The sequence below is a fragment of the Salvelinus fontinalis genome, chromosome 8 (genome assembly GCF_029448725.1).
Source record: "Salvelinus fontinalis isolate EN_2023a chromosome 8, ASM2944872v1, whole genome shotgun sequence".
NCBI lineage: Eukaryota > Metazoa > Chordata > Actinopteri > Salmoniformes > Salmonidae > Salvelinus > Salvelinus fontinalis.
In genome coordinates, this window is record NC_074672.1 from 45,848,543 (window position 1) to 45,875,047 (window position 26,505).

The following is a 26,505-nucleotide window of genomic DNA, read 5'->3' on the forward strand; positions in this document are numbered from 1 at the left end:
GACCTTAGACAGAGACAGGGGCTTACTGGAGTAGGACCCTAGACAGAGACAGGGGCTTACTGGAATAGGACCTTAGACAGAGACAGGGGTTTACTGGAGTAGGACCCTAGACAGAGACAGGGGCTTACTGGAGTAGGACCTTAGACAGGGGCTTACTGGAGTAGGACCTTAGACAGGGGCTTACTGGAGTAGGACCTTAGACAGAGACAGGGGCTTACTGGAGTAGGACCTTAGACAGAGACAGGGGCTTACTGGAGTAGGACCTTAGACAGAGACATGAACTTACTGGAGTAGGACCTTAGACAGAGACAGGGGCTTACTGGAGTAGGACCTTAGACAGGGGCTTACTGGAGTAGGACCTTAGACAGGGGCTTACTGGAGTAGGACCTTAGACAGAGACAGGGGCTTACTGGAGTAGGACCTTAGACAGGGGCTTACTGGAGTAGGACCTTAGACAGAGACAGGGGCTTACTGGAGTAGGACCTTAGACAGAGACAGGGGCTTACTGGAGTAGGACCCTAGAGAGGGGCTTACTGGAGTAGGACCTTAGACAGGGGCTTACTGGAGTAGTACCTTAGACAGGGGCTTACTGGAGTAGGACCTTAGACAGAGACAGGGGCTTACTGGAGTAGGACCCCAGAGAGGGGCTTACTGGAGTAGGACCTTAGACAGGGGCTTACTGGAGTAGTACCTTAGACAGGGGCTTACTGGAGTAGGACCCTAGACAGAGACAGGGGCTTACTGGAGTAGGACCCTAGACAGAGACAGGGGCTTACTGGAGTAGGACCCTAGACAGAGACAGGGGTTTACTGGAGTAGGACCCTAGACAGGGGCTTACTGGAGTAGGACCTTAGACAGAGACAGGGGCTTACTGGAGTAGGACCTTAGACAGAGACATGGGCTTACTGGAGTAGGACCTTAGACAGAGACAGGGGCTTACTGGAGTAGGACCTTAGACAGAGACAGGGGCTTACTGGAGTAGGACCTTAGACAGAGACAGGGGCTTACTGGAGTAGGACCCTAGACAGAGACAGGGGCTTACTGGAGTAGGACCTTAGACAGAGACAGGGGTTTACTGGAGTAGGACCCTAGACAGAGACAGGGGCTTACTGGAGTAGGACCTTAGACAGAGACATGGGCTTACTGGAGTAGGACCTTAGACAGAGACAGGGGCTTACTGGAGTAGGACCTCAGACAGGGGCTTACTGGAGTAGGACCTCAGACAGGGGCTTACTGGAGTAGGACCTTAGACAGGGGCTTACTGGAGTAGGACCTTAGACAGAGACAGGGGCTTACTGGAGTAGGACCTTAGACAGAGACAGGGGCTTACTGGAGTAGGACCTTAGACAGGGGCTTACTGGAGTAGGACCTTAGACAGGGGCTTACTGGAGTAGGACCTTAGACAGAGACAGGGGCTTACTGGAGTAGGACCTTAGACAGAGACAGGGGCTTACTGGAGTAGGACCTTAGACAGGGGCTTACTGGAGTAGGACCTTAGACAGAGACAGGGGCTTACTGGAGTAGGACCTTAGACAGAGACAGGGGCTTACTGGAGTAGGACCTTAGACAGGGGCTTACTGGAGTAGGACCTTAGACAGAGACAGGGGCTTACTGGAGTAGGACCTTAGACAGAGACAGGGGCTTACTGGAGTAGGACCTTAGACAGAGACAGGGGCTTACTGGAGTAGGACCCTAGAGAGGGGCTTACTGGAGTAGGACCTTAGACAGGGGCTTACTGGAGTAGTACCTTAGACAGGGGCTTACTGGAGTAGGACCCTAGACAGAGACAGGGGCTTACTGGAGTAGGACCCTAGACAGAGACAGGGGCTTACTGGAGTAGGACCCTAGACAGAGAGGGGTTTACTGGAGTAGGACCCTAGACAGGGGCTTACTGGAGTAGGACCTTAGACAGAGACAGGGGCTTACTGGAGTAGGACCTTAGACAGAGACATGGGCTTACTGGAGTAGGACCTTAGACAGAGACAGGGGCTTACTGGAGTAGGACCTTAGACAGAGACAGGGGCTTACTGGAGTAGGACCTTAGACAGAGACAGGGGCTTACTGGAGTAGGACCTTAGACAGAGACAGGGGCTTACTGGAGTAGGACCTTAGACAGGGGTTTACTGGAGTAGGACCTTAGACAGGGGCTTACTGGAGTAGGACCCTAGACAGAGACAGGGGCTTACTGGAGTAGGACCCTAGACAGAGACAGGGGCTTACTGGAGTAGGACCTTAGACAGAGACAGGGGCTTACTGGAGTAGGACCCTAGACAGAGACAGGGGCTTACTGGAGTAGGACCTTAGACAGAGACAGGGGTTTACTGGAGTAGGACCCTAGACAGAGACAGGGGCTTACTGGAGTAGGACCTTAGACAGGGGCTTACTGGAGTAGGACCTTAGACAGAGACAGGGGCTTACTGGAGTAGGACCTTAGACAGAGACAGGGGCTTACTGGAGTAGGACCTTAGACAGAGACATGAGCTTACTGGAGTAGGACCTTAGACAGAGACAGGGGCTTACTGGAGTAGGACCTTAGACAGGGGCTTACTGGAGTAGGACCTTAGACAGGGGCTTACTGGAGTAGGACCTTAGACAGGGGCTTACTGGAGTAGGACCCTAGACAGAGACAGGGGCTTACTGGAGTAGGACCTTAGACAGGGGCTTACTGGAGTAGTACCCTAGAGAGAGACAGGGGCTTACTGGAGTAGGACCTTAGACAGAGACAGGGGCTTACTGGAGTAGGACCTTAGACAGGGGCTTACTGGAGTAGGACCTTAGACAGAGACAGGGGCTTACTGGATAAGGAACTTAGACAGGGGCTTACTGGATAAGGAACTTAGACAGGGGCTTACTGGAGTAGGACCTTAGACAGAGACAGGGGCTTACTGGAGTAGGACCTTAGACAGAGACAGGGGCTTACTGGAGTAGGACCTTAGACAGAGACAGGGGCTTACTGGAGTAGGACCTTAGAGACAGGGGCTTACTGGAGTAGGACCTTAGAGACAGGGGCTTACTGGAGTAGGACCTTAGACAGAGACTTACTGGAGTAGTACCCTAGACAGGGGCTTACTGGAGTATGACCTTAGACAGGGGCTTACTGGAGTAGGACCTTAGACAGAGACAGGGGCTTACTGGAGTAGGACCTTAGACAGGGGCTTACTGGAGTAGTACCTTAGACAGAGATAGGGGCTTACTGGAGTAGGACCCTAGACAGAGACAGGGGTTTACTGGAGTAGGACCCTAGACAGGGGCTTAATGGAGTAGGACCTTAGACAGAGACAGGGGCTTACTGGAGTAGGACCTTAGACAGAGACAGGGGCTTACTGGAGTAGGACCTTAGACAGAGACAGGGGCTTACTGGAGTAGGACCTTAGACAGAGACAGGGGCTTACTGGAGTAGGACCTTAGACAGAGACAGGGGCTTACTGGAGTAGGACCTTAGACAGGGGCTTACTGGAGAAGGACATTAGACAGAGACAGGGGCTTACTGGAGTAGGACCTTAGACAGGGGCTTACTGGAGTAGGACCTTAGACAGGGGCTTACTGGAGAAGGACCTTAGACAGAGACAGGGGCTTACTGGAGTAGGACCCTAGACAGAGACAGGGGCTTACTGGAGTAGGACCTTAGACAGAGACAGGGGCTTACTGGAGTAGGACCTTAGACAGAGACAGGGGCTTACTGGAGTAGGACCCTAGACAGGGGCTTACTGGAGTAGGACCTTAGACAGGGGCTTACTGGAGTAGGACCTTAGACAGGGGCTTACTGGAGAAGGACCTTAGACAGGGGCTTACTGGAGTAGGACCTTAGACAGGGGCTTACTGGAGAAGGACCTTAGACAGAGACAGGGGCTTACTGGAGTAGGACCTTAGACAGAGACAGGGGCTTACTGGAGTAGGACCTTAGACAGAGACAGGGGCTTACTGGAGTAGGGCCTTAGACAGAGACAGGGGCTTACTGGAGTAGGACCTTAGACAGGGGCTTACTGGAGTAGGACCTTAGACAGAGACAGGGGCTTACTGGAGTAGGACCTTAGACAGAGACAGGGGCTTACTGGAGTAGGACCTTAGACAGAGACATGGGCTTACTGGAGTAGGACCTTAGACAGAGACAGGGGCTTACTGGAGTAGGACCTTAGACAGAGACAGGGGCTTACTGGAGTAGGACCTTAGACAGAGACAGGGGCTTACTGGAGTAGGACCCTAGACAGAGACAGGGGCTCACTGGAGTAGGACCTTAGACAGAGACAGGGGTTTACTGGAGTAGGACCCTAGACAGAGACAGGGGCTTACTGGAGTAGGACCTTAGACAGAGACATGGGCTTACTGGAGTAGGACCTTAGACAGAGACAGGGGCTTACTGGAGTAGGACCTCAGACAGGGGCTTACTGGAGTAGGACCTCAGACAGGGGCTTACTGGAGTAGGACCTTAGACAGGGGCTTACTGGAGTAGGACCTTAGACAGAGACAGGGGCTTACTGGAGTAGGACCTTAGACAGAGACAGGGGCTTACTGGAGTAGGACCTTAGACAGGGGCTTACTGGAGTAGGACCTTAGACAGGGGCTTACTGGAGTAGGACCTTAGACAGAGACAGGGGCTTACTGGAGTAGGACCTTAGACAGAGACAGGGGCTTACTGGAGTAGGACCTTAGACAGGGGCTTACTGGAGTAGGACCTTAGACAGAGACAGGGGCTTACTGGAGTAGGACCTTAGACAGAGACAGGGGCTTACTGGAGTAGGACCTTAGACAGGGGCTTACTGGAGTAGGACCTTAGACAGAGACAGGGGCTTACTGGAGTAGGACCTTAGACAGAGACAGGGGCTTACTGGAGTAGGACCTTAGACAGAGACAGGGGCTTACTGGAGTAGGACCCTAGAGAGGGGCTTACTGGAGTAGGACCTTAGACAGGGGCTTACTGGAGTAGTACCTTAGACAGGGGCTTACTGGAGTAGGACCCTAGACAGAGACAGGGGCTTACTGGAGTAGGACCCTAGACAGAGACAGGGGCTTACTGGAGTAGGACCCTAGACAGAGAGGGGTTTACTGGAGTAGGACCCTAGACAGGGGCTTACTGGAGTAGGACCTTAGACAGAGACAGGGGCTTACTGGAGTAGGACCTTAGACAGAGACATGGGCTTACTGGAGTAGGACCTTAGACAGAGACAGGGGCTTACTGGAGTAGGACCTTAGACAGAGACAGGGGCTTACTGGAGTAGGACCTTAGACAGAGACAGGGGCTTACTGGAGTAGGACCTTAGACAGAGACAGGGGCTTACTGGAGTAGGACCTTAGACAGGGGTTTACTGGAGTAGGACCTTAGACAGGGGCTTACTGGAGTAGGACCCTAGACAGAGACAGGGGCTTACTGGAGTAGGACCCTAGACAGAGACAGGGGCTTACTGGAGTAGGACCTTAGACAGAGACAGGGGCTTACTGGAGTAGGACCCTAGACAGAGACAGGGGCTTACTGGAGTAGGACCTTAGACAGAGACAGGGGTTTACTGGAGTAGGACCCTAGACAGAGACAGGGGCTTACTGGAGTAGGACCTTAGACAGGGGCTTACTGGAGTAGGACCTTAGACAGAGACAGGGGCTTACTGGAGTAGGACCTTAGACAGAGACAGGGGCTTACTGGAGTAGGACCTTAGACAGAGACATGAGCTTACTGGAGTAGGACCTTAGACAGAGACAGGGGCTTACTGGAGTAGGACCTTAGACAGGGGCTTACTGGAGTAGGACCTTAGACAGGGGCTTACTGGAGTAGGACCTTAGACAGGGGCTTACTGGAGTAGGACCCTAGACAGAGACAGGGGCTTACTGGAGTAGGACCTTAGACAGGGGCTTACTGGAGTAGTACCCTAGAGAGAGACAGGGGCTTACTGGAGTAGGACCTTAGACAGAGACAGGGGCTTACTGGAGTAGGACCTTAGACAGGGGCTTACTGGAGTAGGACCTTAGACAGAGACAGGGGCTTACTGGATAAGGAACTTAGACAGGGGCTTACTGGATAAGGAACTTAGACAGGGGCTTACTGGAGTAGGACCTTAGACAGAGACAGGGGCTTACTGGAGTAGGACCTTAGACAGAGACAGGGGCTTACTGGAGTAGGACCTTAGACAGAGACAGGGGCTTACTGGAGTAGGACCTTAGAGACAGGGGCTTACTGGAGTAGGACCTTAGAGACAGGGGCTTACTGGAGTAGGACCTTAGACAGAGACTTACTGGAGTAGTACCCTAGACAGGGGCTTACTGGAGTATGACCTTAGACAGGGGCTTACTGGAGTAGGACCTTAGACAGAGACAGGGGCTTACTGGAGTAGGACCTTAGACAGGGGCTTACTGGAGTAGTACCTTAGACAGAGATAGGGGCTTACTGGAGTAGGACCCTAGACAGAGACAGGGGTTTACTGGAGTAGGACCCTAGACAGGGGCTTAATGGAGTAGGACCTTAGACAGAGACAGGGGCTTACTGGAGTAGGACCTTAGACAGAGACAGGGGCTTACTGGAGTAGGACCTTAGACAGAGACAGGGGCTTACTGGAGTAGGACCTTAGACAGAGACAGGGGCTTACTGGAGTAGGACCTTAGACAGAGACAGGGGCTTACTGGAGTAGGACCTTAGACAGGGGCTTACTGGAGAAGGACATTAGACAGAGACAGGGGCTTACTGGAGTAGGACCTTAGACAGGGGCTTACTGGAGTAGGACCTTAGACAGGGGCTTACTGGAGAAGGACCTTAGACAGAGACAGGGGCTTACTGGAGTAGGACCCTAGACAGAGACAGGGGCTTACTGGAGTAGGACCTTAGACAGAGACAGGGGCTTACTGGAGTAGGACCTTAGACAGAGACAGGGGCTTACTGGAGTAGGACCCTAGACAGGGGCTTACTGGAGTAGGACCTTAGACAGGGGCTTACTGGAGTAGGACCTTAGACAGGGGCTTACTGGAGAAGGACCTTAGACAGGGGCTTACTGGAGTAGGACCTTAGACAGGGGCTTACTGGAGAAGGACCTTAGACAGAGACAGGGGCTTACTGGAGTAGGACCTTAGACAGAGACAGGGGCTTACTGGAGTAGGACCTTAGACAGAGACAGGGGCTTACTGGAGTAGGGCCTTAGACAGAGACAGGGGCTTACTGGAGTAGGACCTTAGACAGGGGCTTACTGGAGTAGGACCTTAGACAGAGACAGGGGCTTACTGGAGTAGGACCTTAGACAGAGACAGGGGCTTACTGGAGTAGGACCTTAGACAGAGACAGGGGCTTACTGGAGTAGGACCTTAGACAGGGGCTTACTGGAGTAGGACCTTAGACAGAGACAGGGGCTTACTGGAGTAGGACCTTAGACAGAGACAGGGGCTTACTGGAGTAGGACCTTAGACAGAGACAGGGGCTTACTGGAGTAGGACCCTAGAGAGGGGCTTACTGGAGTAGGACCTTAGACAGGGGCTTACTGGAGTAGTACCTTAGACAGGGGCTTACTGGAGTAGTACCTTAGACAGGGGCTTACTGGAGTAGGACCCTAGACAGAGACAGGGGCTTACTGGAGTAGGACCCTAGACAGAGACAGGGGCTTACTGGAGTAGGACCCTAGACAGAGACAGGGGTTTACTGGAGTAGGACCCTAGACAGGGGCTTACTGGAGTAGGACCTTAGACAGAGACAGGGGCTTACTGGAGTAGGACCTTAGACAGAGACAGGGGCTTACTGGAGTAGGACCTTAGACAGAGACAGGGGCTTACTGGAGTAGGACCTTAGACAGAGACAGGGGCTTACTGGAGTAGGACCTTAGACAGAGACAGGGGCTTACTGGAGTAGGACCTTAGACAGGGGTTTACTGGAGTAGGACCTTAGACAGGGGCTTACTGGAGTAGGACCCTAGACAGAGACAGGGGCTTACTGGAGTAGGACCCTAGACAGAGACAGGGGCTTACTGGAGTAGGACCTTAGACAGAGACAGGGGCTTACTGGAGTAGGACCCTAGACAGAGACAGGGGCTTACTGGAATAGGACCTTAGACAGAGACAGGGGTTTACTGGAGTAGGACCCTAGACAGAGACAGGGGCTTACTGGAGTAGGACCTTAGACAGGGGCTTACTGGAGTAGGACCTTAGACAGGGGCTTACTGGAGTAGGACCTTAGACAGAGACAGGGGCTTACTGGAGTAGGACCTTAGACAGAGACAGGGGCTTACTGGAGTAGGACCTTAGACAGAGACATGAACTTACTGGAGTAGGACCTTAGACAGAGACAGGGGCTTACTGGAGTAGGACCTTAGACAGGGGCTTACTGGAGTAGGACCTTAGACAGGGGCTTACTGGAGTAGGACCTTAGACAGGGGCTTACTGGAGTAGGACCTTAGACAGAGACAGGGGCTTACTGGAGTAGGACCTTAGACAGAGACAGGGGCTTACTGGAGTAGAACCTTAGACAGAGACAGGGGCTTACTGGAGTAGGACCTTAGAGACAGGGGCTTACTGGAGTAGGACCTTAGAGACAGGGGCTTACTGGAGTAGGACCTTAGACAGAGACTTACTGGAGTAGTACCCTAGACAGGGGCTTACTGGAGTATGACCTTAGACAGGGGCTTACTGGAGTAGGACCTTAGACAGAGACAGGGGCTTACTGGAGTATGACCTTAGACAGGGGCTTACTGGAGTAGGACCTTAGACAGGGGCTTACTGGAGTAGTACCTTAGACAGAGACAGGGGCTTACTGGAGTAGGACCCTAGACAGAGACAGGGGTTTACTGGAGTAGGACCCTAGACAGGGGCTTAATGGAGTAGGACCTTAGACAGAGACAGGGGCTTACTGGAGTAGGACCTTAGACAGAGACAGGGGCTTACTGGAGTAGGACCTTAGACAGAGACAGGGGCTTACTGGAGTAGGACCTTAGACAGAGACAGGGGCTTACTGGAGTAGGACCTTAGACAGAGACAGGGGCTTACTGGAGTAGGACCTTAGACAGGGGCTTACTGGAGAAGGACATTAGACAGAGACAGGGGCTTACTGGAGTAGGACCTTAGACAGGGGCTTACTGGAGTAGGACCTTAGACAGGGGCTTACTGGAGAAGGACCTTAGACAGAGACAGGGGCTTACTGGAGTAGGACCCTAGACAGAGACAGGGGCTTACTGGAGTAGGACCTTAGACAGAGACAGGGGCTTACTGGAGTAGGACCTTAGACAGAGACAGGGGCTTACTGGAGTAGGACCCTAGACAGGGGCTTACTGGAGTAGGACCTTAGACAGGGGCTTACTGGAGTAGGACCTTAGACAGGGGCTTACTGGAGTAGGACCTTAGACAGGGGCTTACTGGAGAAGGACCTTAGACAGGGGCTTACTGGAGTAGGACCTTAGACAGAGACAGGGGCTTACTGGAGTAGGACCTTAGACAGAGACAGGGGCTTACTGGAGTAGGACCCTAGACAGAGACAGGGGCTTACTGGAGTAGGAACTTAGACAGGGGCTTACTGGAGAAGGACCTTAGACAGGGGCTTACTGGAGTAGGACCTTAGACAGAGACAGGGGCTTACTGGAGTAGGACCTTAGACAGAGACAGGGGCTTACTGGAGTAGGACCTTAGACAGGGGCTTACTGGAGTAGGACCTTAGACAGAGACTTACTGGAGTAGGACCTTAGACAGGGGCTTACTGGAGTAGGACCCTAGACAGAGACAGGGGCTTACTGGAGTAGTACCCTAGACAGAGACAGGGGCTTACTGGAGTAGGACCTTAGACAGAGACAGGGGCTTACTGGAGTAGGACCTTAGACAGAGACAGGGGCTTACTGGAGTAGGAACCTAGACAGAGACAGGGGTTTACTGGAGTAGAACCTTAGACAGAGACTTACTGGAGTAGGACCTTAGACAGGGGCTTACTGGAGTAGGACCTTAGACAGAGACAGGGGCTTACTGGAGTAGGAACCTAGACAGAGACAGGGGTTTACTGGAGTAGGACCTTAGACAGAGACAGGGGCTTACTGGAGTAGGACCCTAGACAGAGACAGGGGCTTACTGGAGTAGGACCTTAGACAGAGACATGGGCTTACTGGAGTAGGACCCTAGACAGAGACAGGGGCTTACTGGAGTAGGACCTTAGACAGAGACAGGGGCTTACTGGAGTAGGACCTTAGACAGAGACAGGGGCTTACTGGAGTAGGACCTTAGACAGAGACAGGGGCTTACTGGAAAAGGACTTTAGACAGATACAGGGGCTTACTGGAAAAGGACCTTAGACAGGGGCTTACTGGAGTAGGACCTTAGACAGAGACAGGGGCTTACTGGAGTATGACCTTAGACAGGGGCTTACTGGAGTAGGACCTTAGACAGGGACTTACTGGAGTAGGACCTTAGACAGGGACTTACTGGAGTAGGACCTTAGACAGAGACAGGGGCTTACTGGAGTAGGACCTTAGACAGAGACAGGGGCTTACTGGAGTAGGACCTTAGACAGAGACAGGGGCTTACTGGAGTAGGACCTTAGACAGAGACAGGGGCTTACTGGAGTAGGACCTTAGACAGAGACAGGGGCTTACTGGAGTAGGACCCTAGACAGGGGCTTACTGGAGTAGGACCCTAGACAGGGGCTTACTGGAGTAGGACCTTAGACAGAGACAGGGGCTTACTGGAGTAGGACCTTAGACAGAGACAGGGGCTTACTGGAGTAGGACCTTAGACAGAGACAGGGGCTTACTGGAGTAGGACCTTAGACAGAGACAGGGGCTTACTGGAGTAGGACCTTAGACAGAGACAGGGGCTTACTGGAGTAGGACCTTAGACAGAGACAGGGGCTTACTGGAGTAGGACCTTAGACAGAGACAGGGGCTTACTGGAGTAGGACCTTAGACAGAGACAGGGGCTTACTGGAGTAGGACCTTAGACAGAGACAGGGGCTTACTGGAGTAGGACCTTAGAGACAGGGGCTTACTGGAGTAGGACCTTAGAGACAGGGGCTTACTGGAGTAGGACCTTAGAGACAGGGGCTTACTGGAGTAGGACCTTAGAGACAGGGACTTACTGGAGTAGGACCTTAGAGACAGGGGCTTACTGGAGTAGGACCTTAGACAGAGACAGGGGCTTACTGGAGTAGGACCTTAGAGACAGGGGCTTACTGGAGTAGGACCTTAGACAGAGACAGGGGCTTACTGGAGTAGGACCTTAGACAGAGACAGGGGCTTACTGGAGTAGTACCTTAGACAGAAACAGGGGCTTACTGGAGTAGGACCTTAGACAGGGGCTTACTGGAGAAGGACCTTAGACAGGGGCTTACTGGAGTAGGACCTTAGACAGAGACAGGGGCTTACTGGAGTAGGACCTTAGACAGAGACAGGGGCTTACTGGAGTAGGACCTTAGACAGGGGCTTACTGGAGTAGGACCTTAGACAGAGACTTACTGGAGTAGGACCTTAGACAGGGGCTTACTGGAGTAGGACCCTAGACAGAGACAGGGGCTTACTGGAGTAGTACCCTAGACAGAGACAGGGGCTTACTGGAGTAGGACCTTAGACAGAGACAGGGGCTTACTGGAGTAGGACCTTAGACAGAGACAGGGGCTTACTGGAGTAGGAACCTAGACAGAGACAGGGGTTTACTGGAGTAGAACCTTAGACAGAGACTTACTGGAGTAGGACCTTAGACAGGGGCTTACTGGAGTAGGACCTTAGACAGAGACAGGGGCTTACTGGAGTAGGAACCTAGACAGAGACAGGGGTTTACTGGAGTAGGACCTTAGACAGAGACAGGGGCTTACTGGAGTAGGACCCTAGACAGAGACAGGGGCTTACTGGAGTAGGACCTTAGACAGAGACATGGGCTTACTGGAGTAGGACCCTAGACAGAGACAGGGGCTTACTGGAGTAGGACCTTAGACAGAGACAGGGGCTTACTGGAGTAGGACCTTAGACAGAGACAGGGGCTTACTGGAGTAGGACCTTAGACAGAGACAGGGGCTTACTGGAGTAGGACCTTAGACAGAGACAGGGGCTTACTGGAAAAGGACTTTAGACAGATACAGGGGCTTACTGGAAAAGGACCTTAGACAGGGGCTTACTGGAGTAGGACCTTAGACAGAGACAGGGGCTTACTGGAGTATGACCTTAGACAGGGGCTTACTGGAGTAGGACCTTAGACAGGGACTTACTGGAGTAGGACCTTAGACAGAGACAGGGACTTACTGGAGTAGGACCTTAGACAGAGACAGGGGCTTACTGGAGTAGGACCTTAGACAGGGGCTTACTGGAGTAGGACCTTAGACAGAGACAGGGGCTTACTGGAGTAGGACCTTAGACAGAGACAGGGGCTTACTGGAGTAGGACCTTAGACAGAGACAGGGGCTTACTGGAGTAGGACCTTAGAGACAGGGGCTTACTGGAGTAGGACCTTAGAGACAGGGGCTTACTGGAGTAGGACCTTAGAGACAGGGGCTTACTGGAGTAGGACCTTAGACAGAGACAGGGGCTTACTGGAGTAGGACCTTAGAGACAGGGGCTTACTGGAGTAGGACCTTAGACAGAGACAGGGGCTTACTGGAGTAGGACCTTAGACAGAGACAGGGGCTTACTGGAGTAGGACCTTAGACAGAGACAGGGGCTTACTGGAGTAGGACCTTAGAGACAGGGGCTTACTGGAGTAGGACCTTAGAGACAGGGGCTTACTGGAGTAGGACCTTAGAGACAGGGGCTTACTGGAGTAGGACCTTAGACAGAGACAGGGGCTTACTGGAGTAGGACCTTAGAGACAGGGGCTTACTGGAGTAGGACCTTAGACAGAGACAGGGGCTTACTGGAGTAGGACCTTAGACAGAGACAGGGGCTTACTGGAGTAGTACCTTAGACAGAAACAGGGGCTTACTGGAGTAGGACCTTAGACAGGGGCTTACTGGAGTAGGACCTTAGACAGGGGTTTACTGGAGTAGGACCTTAGACAGAGACAGGGGCTTACTGGAGTAGGACCTTAGACAGGGGGTTACTGGAGTAGGACCTTAGACAGAGACAGGGGCTTACTGGAGTAGGACCTTAGACAGAGACAGGGGCTTACTGGAGTAGGACCTTAGACAGAGACAGGGGCTTACTGGAGTAGGACCTTAGACAGAGACAGGGGCTTACTGGAGTAGGACCTTAGAGACAGGGGCTTACTGGAGTAGGACCTTAGACAGAGACAGGGGCTTACTGGAGTAGGACCTTAGACAGAGACAGGGGCTTACTGGAGTAGGACCTTAGACAGAGACTGGGGCTTACTGGAGTAGTACCTTAGACAGAAACAGGGGCTTACTGGAGTAGGACCTTAGACAGGGGCTTACTGGAGTAGGACCTTAGACAGGGGTTTACTGGAGTAGGACCTTAGACAGAGACAGGGGCTTACTGGAGTAGGACCTTAGACAGAGACAGGGGCTTACTGGAGTAGGACCTTAGACAGAGACAGGGGCTTACTGGAGTAGTACCTTAGACAGATACAGGGGCTTACTGGAGTAGGACCTTAGACAGAGACAGGGGCTTACTGGAGTAGGACCCCAGACTAGGACCTTAGACTAAGACCTTAGGGTTTCCCAAATTTTGTTGTCCGTTCCGTCCCCCCCCCCCCAGGTGCATCTTTTTGTTTTTGCTCTAGCACAACACAGCTGATTTAAAAATAATCAAAACGTGATTTTATTTATTTATTTGAATCAGCTGAGTTTATTTGAAGCAAAACATGCACCCTGGAGGGGGTGAGTTTGGGAAACCCTGCATTAGAGAGACAGAGAAAATGTGTTTCATTAACCTACAAAGTCTGAACAAACAATATTTGTTCTTTCATTGCAGTGGATCAAAAACACGTGCTGGTACATATTTCCCTACATGCACTTGATCAGTATGTTTCCCTTGTATATTGTTGTTCTCTTTTGATCAACCGGAAATATTCTCTACTCTTCTTTACTTTTACCAGAATGGCTGCTGTTTTGGGAGCACAGATCTCCTGTCCTGAGGTTAGTGTGGCTTGGCTGAGACATGAATATGCGTTTTTTTGGTTCATAGTTTATACTGTGATTGGCTGAAACATGAATCAACATCATGAATATGCGTTTTTTTGGTTCAGAGTTTATACTGTGAGTGAGCGTGCCAAACGTGACTGTGAATGGCAAAGTAAACAAAAGATCGCTCCCTTTTGCGTACCAAACGGCACCCTATATAGTGCACTACGTTTGACCAAAGCTGCGATCACAAGTACTGCACTATATAGGAAATAGTGTACCATTTGGGACTTGACCCTATGCCAGCTTGTCAAGCTCGGGCCCTTTCCACTGATTGCCTGAAGCGTAATAACATCCCTTGTTTTAAGAGGTTCCCTTTCTCAGTCACATTTTTTTTGACAACTTTCAATAATGATCCCATAATAAAGGGTTGGTTTTGAGAACAACAGTAATTAGTGGTTGTGGACGTGTGCGAATGGGGGGGGGTTGGGGGGGGGCATGTTTTCAGTCGTTTTCTAGTGGGGATTGTCTTAAAGCATAGTTTGATTTTCAGCTGAGCTTTTGTCACCTTCTGTGCCTTTCAGGGAGTCGTTTGCTGTCAAGGTATTGTAGCGTTTTATTATATTGTTGAGCTGTTGTTCTGTTAACGCCTGTTCAAGTCATGTGGACGGTCGACCGCCATTTTGAATTGGAAATGAGATCCTTTCTACAAACCTCATTTTTTTTCTCTTGAATCGCTTTATTTTTTGGAATATCTCTATTGCTTCCTCTGTCTTTTATTTCAGCTGCCTTTTGGGACAGTATGTATTTTAATTAGTATGGTAACACACACACACACACACACCCACACACACACACACACACACACACACACACACACACACACACACACACCTCTCTGAGACACCATGAAGGCTAAAAGGGCAGGACTTAAATTATGAAGTGAAGCTTTTCCTGCCTGCCAACACAGGGGTCCTATCAGCAGAGACCGCAGTGTGTGTTTCCGTGTCCGTTCTGTGTGTGTGGCACGCACACGTGTGTGTGTGAACAGTAAATTCTAGCACCAGTCACTCAAGCGCTTTGTTCCTAAAGGGAATATGACCCCTGGTTAAAAGAAGACAAGGGGGAGAGAGAGACGGAGGGGGAGAGAGAGAGAGACGGAGGGGGGAGAGAGAGAGAGACCGAGGGGGAGAGAGAGAGAGACCGAGGGGGAGAGAGAGAGAGACCGAGGGGGAGAGAGAGAGAGACCGAGGGGGAGAGAGAGAGAGACCGAGGGGGAGAGAGAGAGAGACCGAGGGAGAGAGAGAGAGACGGAGGGGTAGAGAGAGAGAGAGACGGAGGGGGGGGGGAGAGGCGGAGGGGGGGGAGAGAGAGACGGAGGGGGGGGGGGGAGAGAGACGGAGGGGGGGGGGGGGGGGGGAGAGAGACGGAGGGGGGGAGAGAGAGAGAGACGGAGAGGGGGGAGAGAGAGAGGGGCGGAGAGAGCGAGAGACAGAGGGGGGGAGAGAGAGAGGGGCGGAGAGAGAGAGAGAGAGAGGGGCGGAGAGAGAGAGAGACGGAGGGGGGGGAGAGAGAGAGAGACGGAGGGGGGGGAGAGAGAGAGAGACGGGGGGGGGGGAGACGGAGGGGGGAGGGGAGAGAGAGACGGAGGGGGGAGAGAGACGGGGGGGGAGAGACGGAGGGGGAGAGAGAGAGAGACCGAGGGGGAGAGAGAGAGAGACCGAGGGGGAGAGAGAGAGAGACGGAGGGGGGAGGGGAGAGAGAGACGGAGGGGGGGAGAGAGAGACGGAGGGGGGAGAGAGGCGGGGGGGGGGGGGAGAGACGGAGGGGGGAGAGAGAGAGAGACCGAGGGGGAGAGAGAGAGAGACCGAGGGGGAGAGAGAGAGAGACCGAGGGGGAGAGAGAGAGAGACGGAGGGGGGGAGAGAGAGAGACGGAGGGGGGAGAGAGAGAGAGACGAGGGGGGAGAGAGAGAGAGACGAGGGGGGAGAGAGAGAGAGAGACGAGGGGGGAGAGAGAGAGAGAGACGAGGGGGAGAGACGGAGGGGGAGAGACGGAGGGGGAGAGACGGAGGGGGAGAGAGAGAGAGAGAGAGAGGGAGAGACGGAGGGGGGGAGAGACGGAGGGGGGGAGAGACGGAGGGGGGGAGAGACGGAGGGGGGGAGAGACGGAGGGGGGGGGTCGGAGGGGGAGAGACGGAGGGGGAGAGAGAGTGGGGGAGAGAGAGAGGGAGAGACGGAGGGGGGGGGCGGAGGGGGAGAGACGGAGGGGGAGAGACGGAGGGGGAGAGACGGAGGGGGAGAGACGGAGGGGGAGAGAGAGAGAGACGGAGCGGGAGAGAGAGAGAGACGGAGCGGGAGAGAGAGAGACGGAGCGGGAGAGCGAGTCATCAAGCTGTGTTGTTTTCTTGAAAAGCTCTCTCCCCCTTTCACCCTCAGAGATCCTGAATTAATATCATTCAGAGGAACCTTGACTAACTTCCCATAAAATATTGTCTGACTGCGCCTGGAAAATAAGTCCAATGTACTGTATAGTTCTACATCTGACTGACCGGTTATGTTTCAAATGGATCCCTCTTCTATATATAGGGCACCATAGGGCTCTGGTCAAAGTAGTGCACTATTTAGCAAATAGGGGACGCAGACCCGACTGTGTATTTTAACTTTGTAGCTACTTGCCAGCCAGCATGTTAAACTGTTATATTGTTAAGATTGAGTCATGTGTTGGAGGAAATCAAAGCCTCTGATGTCTCCTTCTTTCTCTCCTGCTTTACAAGGCTGTTTTTTCTCTCCTCTCTCTGTCTCTCTGTCTTTCTGTCTTTCTGTCTCTCTCTCTGTCTTTCTGTCTCTCTCTCTCTCTCTGTCTCTCTCTCTCTCTGTCTTTCTGTCTCTCTCTCTCTCTGTCTTTCTGTATCTCTCTCTCTCTCTCTCTCTGTCTCTGTGTCTTTCTGTCTCTCTCTCTCTCTCTCTGTCTTTCTGTCTCTCTCTCTCTGTCTCTGTGTCTTTCTGTCTCTCTCTCTCTCTCTGTCTTTCTGTCTCTCTCTCTCTCTCTGTGTCTTTCTGTCTCTCTCTCTCTCTGTCTTTCTGTCTCTCTCTCTCTGTCTCTTTGTCTGTCTGTCTGCTCATCCCTGGTGAATGGATTAAATGAAGTTACTAGAACTGAGTGCTTAGGAGGCTTGGCCTCTGAGGCCTCGCTGCCAAGTCTCTGACAACATCCCAAATGGCTGCCTATTATAGTGCACTACTTTTGACCAGGGCTCATAAGGCTATGGTCAAAAGTAGTGTACTAGATAGGGAATTAGGGTGCCATTTGAGATGTAGTCAAGACCCTCTCAGAAGCTCATCCATGTCACCTTTTCTGTTGTTTCAGCTACAGCTGACTTATTTGTATTGTCGAGCAGCACTTTCTTTTGCTCTCTCTCTCTCTCTCTCGTTCTCTCTTGTTCTCTCTCGCTCTGTCTCTCTCTCATTCTCTCTCTCTGGCTCTGTCTCTCTCTCTCTCTGGCTCTGTCTCAGTCTTGCTCTCTCGTTCTCTCTCTGTCTTGCTCTCTCGTTCTCTCTCTTTCTGGCTCTGTCTCTCTCTCTCGTTCTCTCTCTCTCTCTCTGTCTCAGTCTTGCTCTCTCGTTCTCTCTCTCTCGCACACACCTTGCGAGGAGCGGCATCGGTTCCCAACAGCTTGTTTCTCTCGGAATCAGGTAAATATCTTGGTGCATCAGCAGCTTTTTGTTTAAGACATTAATTATTAATGAGAATTATAAAGGTACAGATACAGAATCACCTTGATGGCTGACACAGACAGGAAATTAAATGACTGGTCTTTGTCCCCTTGATGGCTGACAGACAGGAAATAAAGACTGGTCTTTGTTACTTTGATGGCTGACAGACAGGAAATTAAAGGACTGGTCTTTGTCACCTTGATGGCTGACACAGACAGGAAATTAAAGGACTGGTCTTTGTCACCTTGATGGCTGACACAGACAGGACATTAAAGGACTGGTCTTTGTCACCTTGATGGCTGACACAGACAGGAAATTAAAGGACTGGTCTTTGTCACCTTGATGGCTGACACAGACAGGAAATTAAAGGACTGGTCTTTGTCACCTTGATGGCTGACACAGACAGGAAATTAAAGGACTGGTCTTTGTCACCTTGATGGCTGACACAGACAGGAAATGAAAGGACTGGTCTTTGTCACCTTGATGGCTGACACAGACAGGAAATTAAAGGACTGGTCTTTGTCCCCTTGATGGCTGACACAGACAGGAAATGAAAGGACTGGTCTTTGTCCCCTTGATGGCTGACACAGACAGGAAATGAAAGGACTGATCTTGGTCACCTTGATGGCTGACACAGACAGGAAATGAAAGGACGGGTCTTTGTCCCCTTGATGGCTGACACAGACAGGAAATGAAAGGACTGATCTTGGTCACCTTGATGGCTGACACAGACAGGAAATGAAAGGACTGGTCTTTGTCACTGCTACACGTGCACACCCACCCACCCAGGCACATGTCTGTTGGATACTATGTGTGACTCTGGACACTCTAGCTTGCTGTGGGCTACACTTCATGTTCATTTTGTGTCTGGGGAATTTCTTTACTATTGGAAATGGCAGTTAGTATATGAGTCTTGTATTTCTCTACTCATAGAAGCACTAGCTTCTGAGATATCTCTCCACCCCCCCCCCCCCCCCCCCTTAATTCCACATGGAAATGTAACACGTCATATAATGGACCATTTTTGTTGTAAAGCACAATCCTGTTTCGATGTACATCCACTGAATTCAAAACAACAGTGCACAGAGTAACCCGGGTTTCTTCACACAGGGGACAAGGCACTGCATCAGATGTAGTAGATAACAGTTAGCAGCTCAGGGAGAAGGCACTGCATCAGATGTAGTAGATAACAGTTAGCAGCTCAGGGAGAAGGCACTGCATCAGATGTAGTAGATAACAGTTAGCAGCTCAGGGAGAAGGCACTGCATCAGATGTAGTAGATAACAGTTAGCAGCTCAGGGAGAAGGCACTGCATCAGATGTAGTAGATAACAGTTAGCAGCTCAGGGACAAGGCACTGCATCAGATGTAGTAGATAACAGTTAGCAGCTCAGGGACAAGGCACTGTGATGGGCTGTTGGCGAAACAGAATGAAATAGATGTAGTCAGCTTCTCAGATAATGCTGGGGTCTGTAGAATGTGGAGTGCTGTGCTTGTAACTGCATCGCTTGTCTCTCTTCATTACCTACCTTTTTTAATGGTGGCCAACTTGACAGAGCCATGCAATAAACAGAGGAGCTGTGAAATCCTGGAGGCGGATTTTTCAGCCGGCTGATAATGGGATCTCATCGCAGGGAGAGAGAGAGAGAGGGGGAGGGAGAGCGAGTGAGAGGGGATGGTGAGAGAGAAAGAGAGAGCCAGGGCCTTGTTCATTTGGCACCTAACGGAATTATACAAAACTGAAACAGCAGGGACTACCTGGACTTGACCAATAACAAATGATTGTTTTCATTTTCCCACTGGGAAACATTTAAAACGTTTTGCTACGGTGTACCCTAATGAATACAACCCTGGTGGAACAGCCAATCCACGTCAGCCAGGAGGCTCACAGCATCGTTTATCTCGACTCTTGTCACTGCTGTTTTCAAGTCACACAAACCTGCATAAAAGGTCAATGTTCTTTCTACGTTTTCCCACTGGTGTGAATTCTCACTTAAATTGCAAGATCTCTGCCACTCTGAATGGGCTGGAAAGACTCATTAACTCATTATAGGACAAATGCAAATGAGAGAATCAGCATGAGAGGAGCAGCTTCAACACACACACACAGGGCACATCCTCCTCTACATTTACCTTCCATGTATTTTACATATCTCTCTATCTGTCCACTGCATGGTTTTAACACTGATCATTAATCAAACATCAATATTGTAATCCCTTAATGTCTCCACAATGCTCATTACTATACATCTCTCAGGAGTAAACATGTAGGCTGTGAGTGAGATGGCAGATGTATTTCCAAACCATTATATGATATAATAACAATAGTTTATTGTATTCATCCAGTCCAGTCTTCTTATCCCTTTAGCTGGGGCGTAATGTGGAGATGTATATTGGTGTGTGTGCAGTGCTGTGTGGAGCAGCGAGAGGCTCATCATTGTTGGGAGTATTGTACCTTACACACAGCTGCCATGTAAAGTGAACGCTTGATCTTGCCCGGTAGGGAGACGTTACATGCTGTACATCTTGTTTACCGATGCAGTGTTATTTAAAAAAAATACAAAATAATAATAACACAGTAATACATCTTAATCACCCAACTATCAATCACCAACCGGTCCCCATTGGCGTTCCTCGCCTCTCCTTTGTCCTCTCTTACCCCACCGGCGAGCGTTAGAATCCACACCGTGGTTTTGTTTTGCCTGGTGTTTTATTGTTGGGGGGGTGTATTTTCCTAAACTAGTGTCTGGTTAAAGAAAGACTAGCTCAGCCATGTGGATGTGTCTGTTGAACAGCTGAAGGGGGGGATACAGCCTACAGAGAGAGAGAGAACGTGGAATGTGTGCATATGAAAGGGGGAGCGAGGAGGAGGGGGAGAGAGAGAGAGAGAGCGTGTGTGTGGAAAAAAAAAGGAAGCCGAGGCTGTGAACGAAAAGCGAACTTAATGATTTCCTACCTTCCCGAACTAGACCTCTCAATCTAACCGATATACTTTTCAACGCGCAAGATATCAAGGAGCTACACCACCGCGGAAAAAAAGGGGAAACGAAGGCAAACCGTGTGTGTGTTTGTGAGAGAAAAAAAAGGCTGCCTCGACGATTTGTACGTGATTACATGATCAAAGTGAGTGCAGGCCGTCTTTTGTTGAGGCAAAGAGTGGCGGTTTTCCTGTGTAGCAGCTAAAAGGATAAAAGTGTATGTGCCGGATTTGTTTGAACCCTCTGGTTTCTTGGACTTGGCCCAGCACACGGAGTTCATTCTGCATGGTTGTCCTTGGCGAGGAATTGGTGTTTTTGAAGTTGTTTGCAGCGGTTGCTTTGGAAGTCTAGAGTCATCAGACTGGCGGGTGAGTAGTTGGATATTAAAAGGGGAGAGGGGGGGGGGGGGGATAAAGAGGTGGCATGTTGGGACGAGTTAATTACATTAAAACACCAGTTACATTTGTCGTTTTTTAAAAAGTATTATTATTATTATTTTTTACTACAAGTGTGGCTATTATGATATTATAGTTACAGTAGTTGGAAGTGGAGGGGTTGCCCGTGTGACCTAGAGTAAAATGTTTTTGTCTGTTTGTAGCGAGCGGAAAGTTGTCTACATTGTTGTGAAACTTGGGGCTGTTCCACTGAGCACACTGGAGACAAGAACAGACAGACATAGTAATCACAAACCTGGCCTTTTAACGGGGGTTTAAACTGCTTGAGATTTCAAATGTAATAATGTGAAAATGGCTGAGTTTTAATAGGTTTACTAGCTAACCTGTGTATATATATGAAGGCTATTTTTTTGAAGTTTATAGTTTTCCAACCAACTACTAATCATCACTATTGAAGTTTCACAATCTAATTTGTATGCACACACTTTGTGTCTGTGATGTGTGAAAATCAAATGAAAACGATGACTGTAATCATCAACACAAAGGGCCTACCATGCTTTGGGGGGGGGGGGGGGGTAGTAGTAAAGGGGAATCCCCTACAAGGTCTAACTGTTTATGTGAAATTTAATATGACCTATTTATTGTTTACAGAAGGTCATTATGGGATAGAGGTTGTAGGTTAATTGTATATCTGCCTCATCAGTTATATACTAAGATGGATAAGATAATGACTTTATTATCCCTATGGGGGAAATGAGGTTTTCAGCTCTGTGTATCATCAAGCATACAAATACAGACAATAAATACAAGGATAGAAAAGGTGTGTTTCATCATGCTTTAACTGGTGAAAATGAACCAGCACATGAAACAGACCCCCCTACACAGCAGACCCCCCTACACAGCAGCCCTCCCTCCCTCTCCCTACACAGCAGCCCTCCCTCCCTCTCCCTACACAGCAGCCCTCCCTCCCTCCCTACACAGCAGCTCTCCCCCCCCTCCCTACACAGCAGCCCTCCCTCCCTCTCCCTACACAGCAGCTCTCCCTCCCCCTCCCTACACAGCAGACCCCCCTACACAGCAGCCCTCCCTCCCTCCCTACACAGCAGCCCTCCCTCCCTCCCCAGCAGCCCTCCCTCCCTCCCTACACAGCAGCCCTCCCTCCCTCCCTACACAGCAGCCCTCCCTCCCTCTCCCTACACAGCAGCTCTCCCTCCCCCTCCCTACACAGCAGACCCCCCTACACAGCAGCCCTCCCTCCCTCCCTACACAGCAGCCCTCCCTCCCTCTCCCTACACAGCAGCTCTCCCCCCCTCCCTACACAGCAGCTCTCCCTCCCCCTCCCTACACAGCAGCTCTCCCTCCCTCCCTACACAGCAGTCCTCCCTCCCTCTCCCTACACAGCAGCCCTCCCTCCCTCTCCCTACACAGCAGCCCTCCCTCCCTCTCCCTACACAGCAGCCCTCCCTCCCTCTCCCTACACAGCAGCTCTCCCTCCCCCTCCCTACACAGCAGACCCCCCTACACAGCAGCCCTCCCTCCCTCCCTACACAGCAGCCCTCCCTCCCTCTCCCTACACAGCAGCCCTCCCTCCCTCTCCCTACACAGCAGCTCTCCCTCCCTCTCCCTACACAGCAGCCCTCCCTCCCTCCCTCTCCCTACACAGCAGCCCTCCCTCCCTCTCCCTACACAGCAGCCCTCCCTCCCTCTCCCTACACAGCAGCCCTCCCTCCCTCTCCCTACACAGCAGCCCTCCCTCCCTCTCCCTACACAGCAGCCCTCCCTCCCCCTCCCTACACAGCAGCCCTCCCTCCCTCTCCCTACACAGCAGCCCTCCCTCCCTCTCCCTACACAGCAGCCCTCCCTCCCTCCCTCTCCCTACACAGCAGCCCTCCCTCCCTCTCCCTACACAGCAGCCCTCCCTCCCTCCCTCTCCCTACACAGCAGCCCTCCCTCCCTCTCCCTACACAGCAGCCCTTCCTCCCTCCCTCTCGCTACACAGCAACCCTCCCTCCCTCCCTCTCCCTACACAGCAGCCCTCCCTCCCTCCCTCTCCCTACACAGCAGCCCTCCCTCCCTCTCCCTACACAGCAGCCCTCCCTCCCTCCCTCTCCCTACACAGCAGCCCTCCCTCCCTCCCTCTCCCTACACAGCAGCCCTCCCTCCCTCCCTACACAGCAGCCCTCCCTCCCTCTCCCTACACAGCAGTCCTCCCTCCCTCTCCCTACACAGCAGCCCTCCCTCCCTCTCCCTACACAGCAGCCCTCCCTCCCTCTCCCTACACAGCAGCCCTCCCTCCCTCTCCCTACACAGCAGCAGCCCTCCCTCCCTCTCCCTACACAGCAGTCCTCCCTCCCTCTCCCTACACAGCAGCCCTCCCTCTCCCTCCCTACACAGCAGCCCTCCCTCTCCCTCCCTACACAGCAGCCCTCCCTCCCTCTCCCTACACAGCAGCCCTCCCTCCCTCTCCCTACACAGCAGCCCTCCCTCCCTCTCCCTACACAGCAGCCCTCCCTCCCTCTCCCTACACAGCAGCCCTCCCTCCCTCTCCCTACACAGCAGCCCTCCCTCCCTCTCCCTACACAGCAGCTCTCCCCCTCCCTACACAGCAGCCCTCCCTCCCTCTCCCTACACAGCAGCTCTCCCCCACCCTACACAGCAGCCCTCCCTCCCTCTCCCTACACAGCAGTCCTCCCTCCCTCTCCCTACACAGCAGCTCTCCCCCTCCCTACACAGCAGTCCTCCCTCCCTCTCCCTACACAGCAGCCCTCCCTTCGGAGGCTGTGACCTGCAGCTCTCCTCGCTGTAGGTGAGAGAATTTTAAAAAAGTTAGAGGGGACTGTTGGTGGGGCCTGTCAGGCCTCGACTACAGTATTGGGTGGGGGTGGGGCCTGTCAGGCCTTGACTACAGTATTGGGCCTGTCAGGCCTAGACTACAGTACTTGGTGGGGCCTGTCAGGTCTCAACTACAGTATTCTGTGGGGCCTGTCAGGCCTAGACTACAGTACTTGGTGGGGCCTGTCAGGTCTCAACTACAGTATTCTGTGGGGCCTGTCAGGCCTAGAATACAGTATTGGGTGGGGGTGGGGCCTGTCAGGCCTAGAATACAGTATTGGGTGGGGGTGGGGCCTGTCAGGCCTAGACTACAGTATTGGGTGGGGGTGGGGCCTGTCAGGCCTAGACTACAGTATTGGGTGGGGCCTGTCAGGCCTAGACTACAGTATTGGGTGGGGCCTGTCAGGCCTAGACTACAGTATTGGGTGGGGCCTGTCAGGCCTAGACTACAGTATTGGGTGGGGCCTGTCAGGCCTAGACTACAGTATTGGGTGGGGCCTGTCAGGCCTAGACTACAGTATTGGGTGGGGCCTGTCAGGCCTAGACTACAGTATTGGGTGGGGCCTGTCAGGCCTAGACTACAGTATTGGGTGGGGCCTGTCAGGCCTAGACTACAGTATTGGGTGGGGCCTGTCAGGCCTAGACTACAGTATTGGGTGGGGCCTGTCAGGCCTAGACTACAGTATTGGGTGGGGCCTGTCAGGCCTAGACTACAGTATTGGGTGGGGCCTTGCTTGGGATTTGAACCAGCGTAGGTCATGCCTAGATAACAGTATTAGTCTTTTTACTGTTATCTGTTGTGTAATCATTAATCCAAACAGAGTTTTAATTGGACAAATTCAGGTATTGCTTTCTAGTTTAGATTCTAGGTAACACACGCCTGGTATTGGTCATAGTAGGTAGGGGAAATTAGGGGAAGTAGACTGGTAGACTTCAGTCATCTTATCTGATTGGTTATGTATAGGCCAGGCCTACTAGGAAGAGGAAGTGATTGTTGACTTTTATAAAAATGAATGCGTGTGACTGTAGTGCAGTCAGTGGTTACAGCCACAGGATATTGAGAAACTGACTGACTAGGCCTCATAGTACAACCAATTGCTTTTAGATGAGTTAGGCTATTATTAGTCAAATCAAAGAGGGGAAGTAGTATTTCAGCCATCTTGTCTAGAAATCACTGTCTAAGTCATTTGTTTTCTCAATGGTTTTTTAAATATTTTTTTTATGTGTGTCCAATATGAACTCTAATGTTAATCGAGTAGATGGTCACATTGTTTCCTGTCATATTGTCTGTCTGTCTGTCTGTCTGTCCCCCTGTTAGCCTGGCCTGTCTGTCCCCCTGTTAGCCTGGCCTGTCTGTCCCCCTGTTAGCCTGGCCTGTCTGTCCCCCTGTTAGCCTGGCCTGTCTGTCCCCCTGTTAGCCTGGCCTGTCTGTCCCCCTGTTAGCCTGGCCTGTCTGTCCCCCTGTTAGCCTGGCCTGTCTGTCCCCCTGTTAGCCTGGCCTGTCTGTCCCCCTGTTAGCCTGGCCTGTCTGTCCCCCTGTTAGCCTGGCCTGTCTGTCCCCCTGTTAGCCTGGCCTGTCTGTCCCCCTGTTAGCCTGGCCTGTCTGTCCCCCTGTTAGCCTGGCCTGTCTGTCCCCCTGTTAGCCTGGCCTGTCTGTCCCCCTGTTAGCCTGGCCTGTCTGTCCCCCTGTTAGCCTGGCCTGTCTGTCCCCCTGTTAGCCTGGCCTGTCTGTCCCCCTGTTAGCCTGGCCTGTCTGTCCCCCTGTTAGCCTGGCCTGTCTGTCCCCCTGTTAGCCTGGCCTGTCTGTCCCCCTGTTAGCCTGGCCTGTCTGTCCCCCTGTTAGCCTGGCCTGTCTGTCCCCCTGTTAGCCTGGCCTGTCTCTCTGTCCCCCTGTTAGCCTGGCCTGTCTCTCTGTCCCCCTGTTAGCCTGGCCTGTCTCTCTGTCCCCCTGTTAGCCTGGCCTGTCTCTCTGTCCCACTGTTGGCCTGTCTGTCTGTCCCCCTGTTGGCCTGTCTGTCTGTCCCCCTGTTGGCCTGTCTGTCTGTCCCCCTGTTGGCCTGTCTGTCTGTCCCCCTGTTAGCCTGTCTGTCTGTCCCCCTGTTAGCCTGTCTGTCTGTCCCCCTGTTAGCCTGTCTGTCTGTCCCCCTGTTAGCCTGGCCTGTGTTTCCCTGTTAGCCTGGCCTGTCTGTCTCTCTGTCTGTCCCCCTGTTAGCCTGTCTGTCTGTCCCCCTGTTAGCCTGTTAACTGAGCACTGACCTCTAGCAGCTTAATGATTCTGATGTGATTAATCCACCAGAGAGGGAGGAGGAGGAGGAGGAAGAAGAGGAGGAGAGCACTGAGAGAAGCCCAAAAGGCATCCTAACCTTTTTTAATAGGGCACTATTGTTGACCAGGGCCCTCGAAAGTAGTGCACTATATAGGGAACAGGGTACCATTTGGGAAACAGACGGCTTGGCTAATGCCTAGCACCAGGGCTAGAGTCTGTAGAGATAATGGATATAGGAACTCAAGATGACCCTGTACACTTCCTGCTTTGGCTAATGCCTAGCACCAGGGCTAGAGTCTGTAGAGATAATGGATATAGGAACTCAAGATGACCCTGTACACTTCCTGCTTTGGCTAATGCCTAGCACCAGGGCTAGAG

General features: G+C 52.1%; 1 protein-coding gene across 7 annotated transcripts in view; it reads left to right on the forward strand.

The window, feature by feature from the left end:
• LOC129861339 (arginine-glutamic acid dipeptide repeats protein-like) overlaps positions 1–26,505 on the forward strand; it is a 449,087-nt gene that overhangs the window by 90,944 nt on the left and 331,638 nt on the right. Inside the window, exon 1 of one of the 7 annotated variants that reach the window (XM_055932687.1) lies at positions 20,198–21,002. The exons of the other annotated variants lie outside the window; for them this stretch is intronic. The gene's annotated coding sequence lies outside the window, so the exon portion shown is untranslated. Of the gene's footprint in view, positions 1–20,197; positions 21,003–26,505 lie in introns of those variants that run through there. 7 annotated transcript variants of the gene reach the window in all.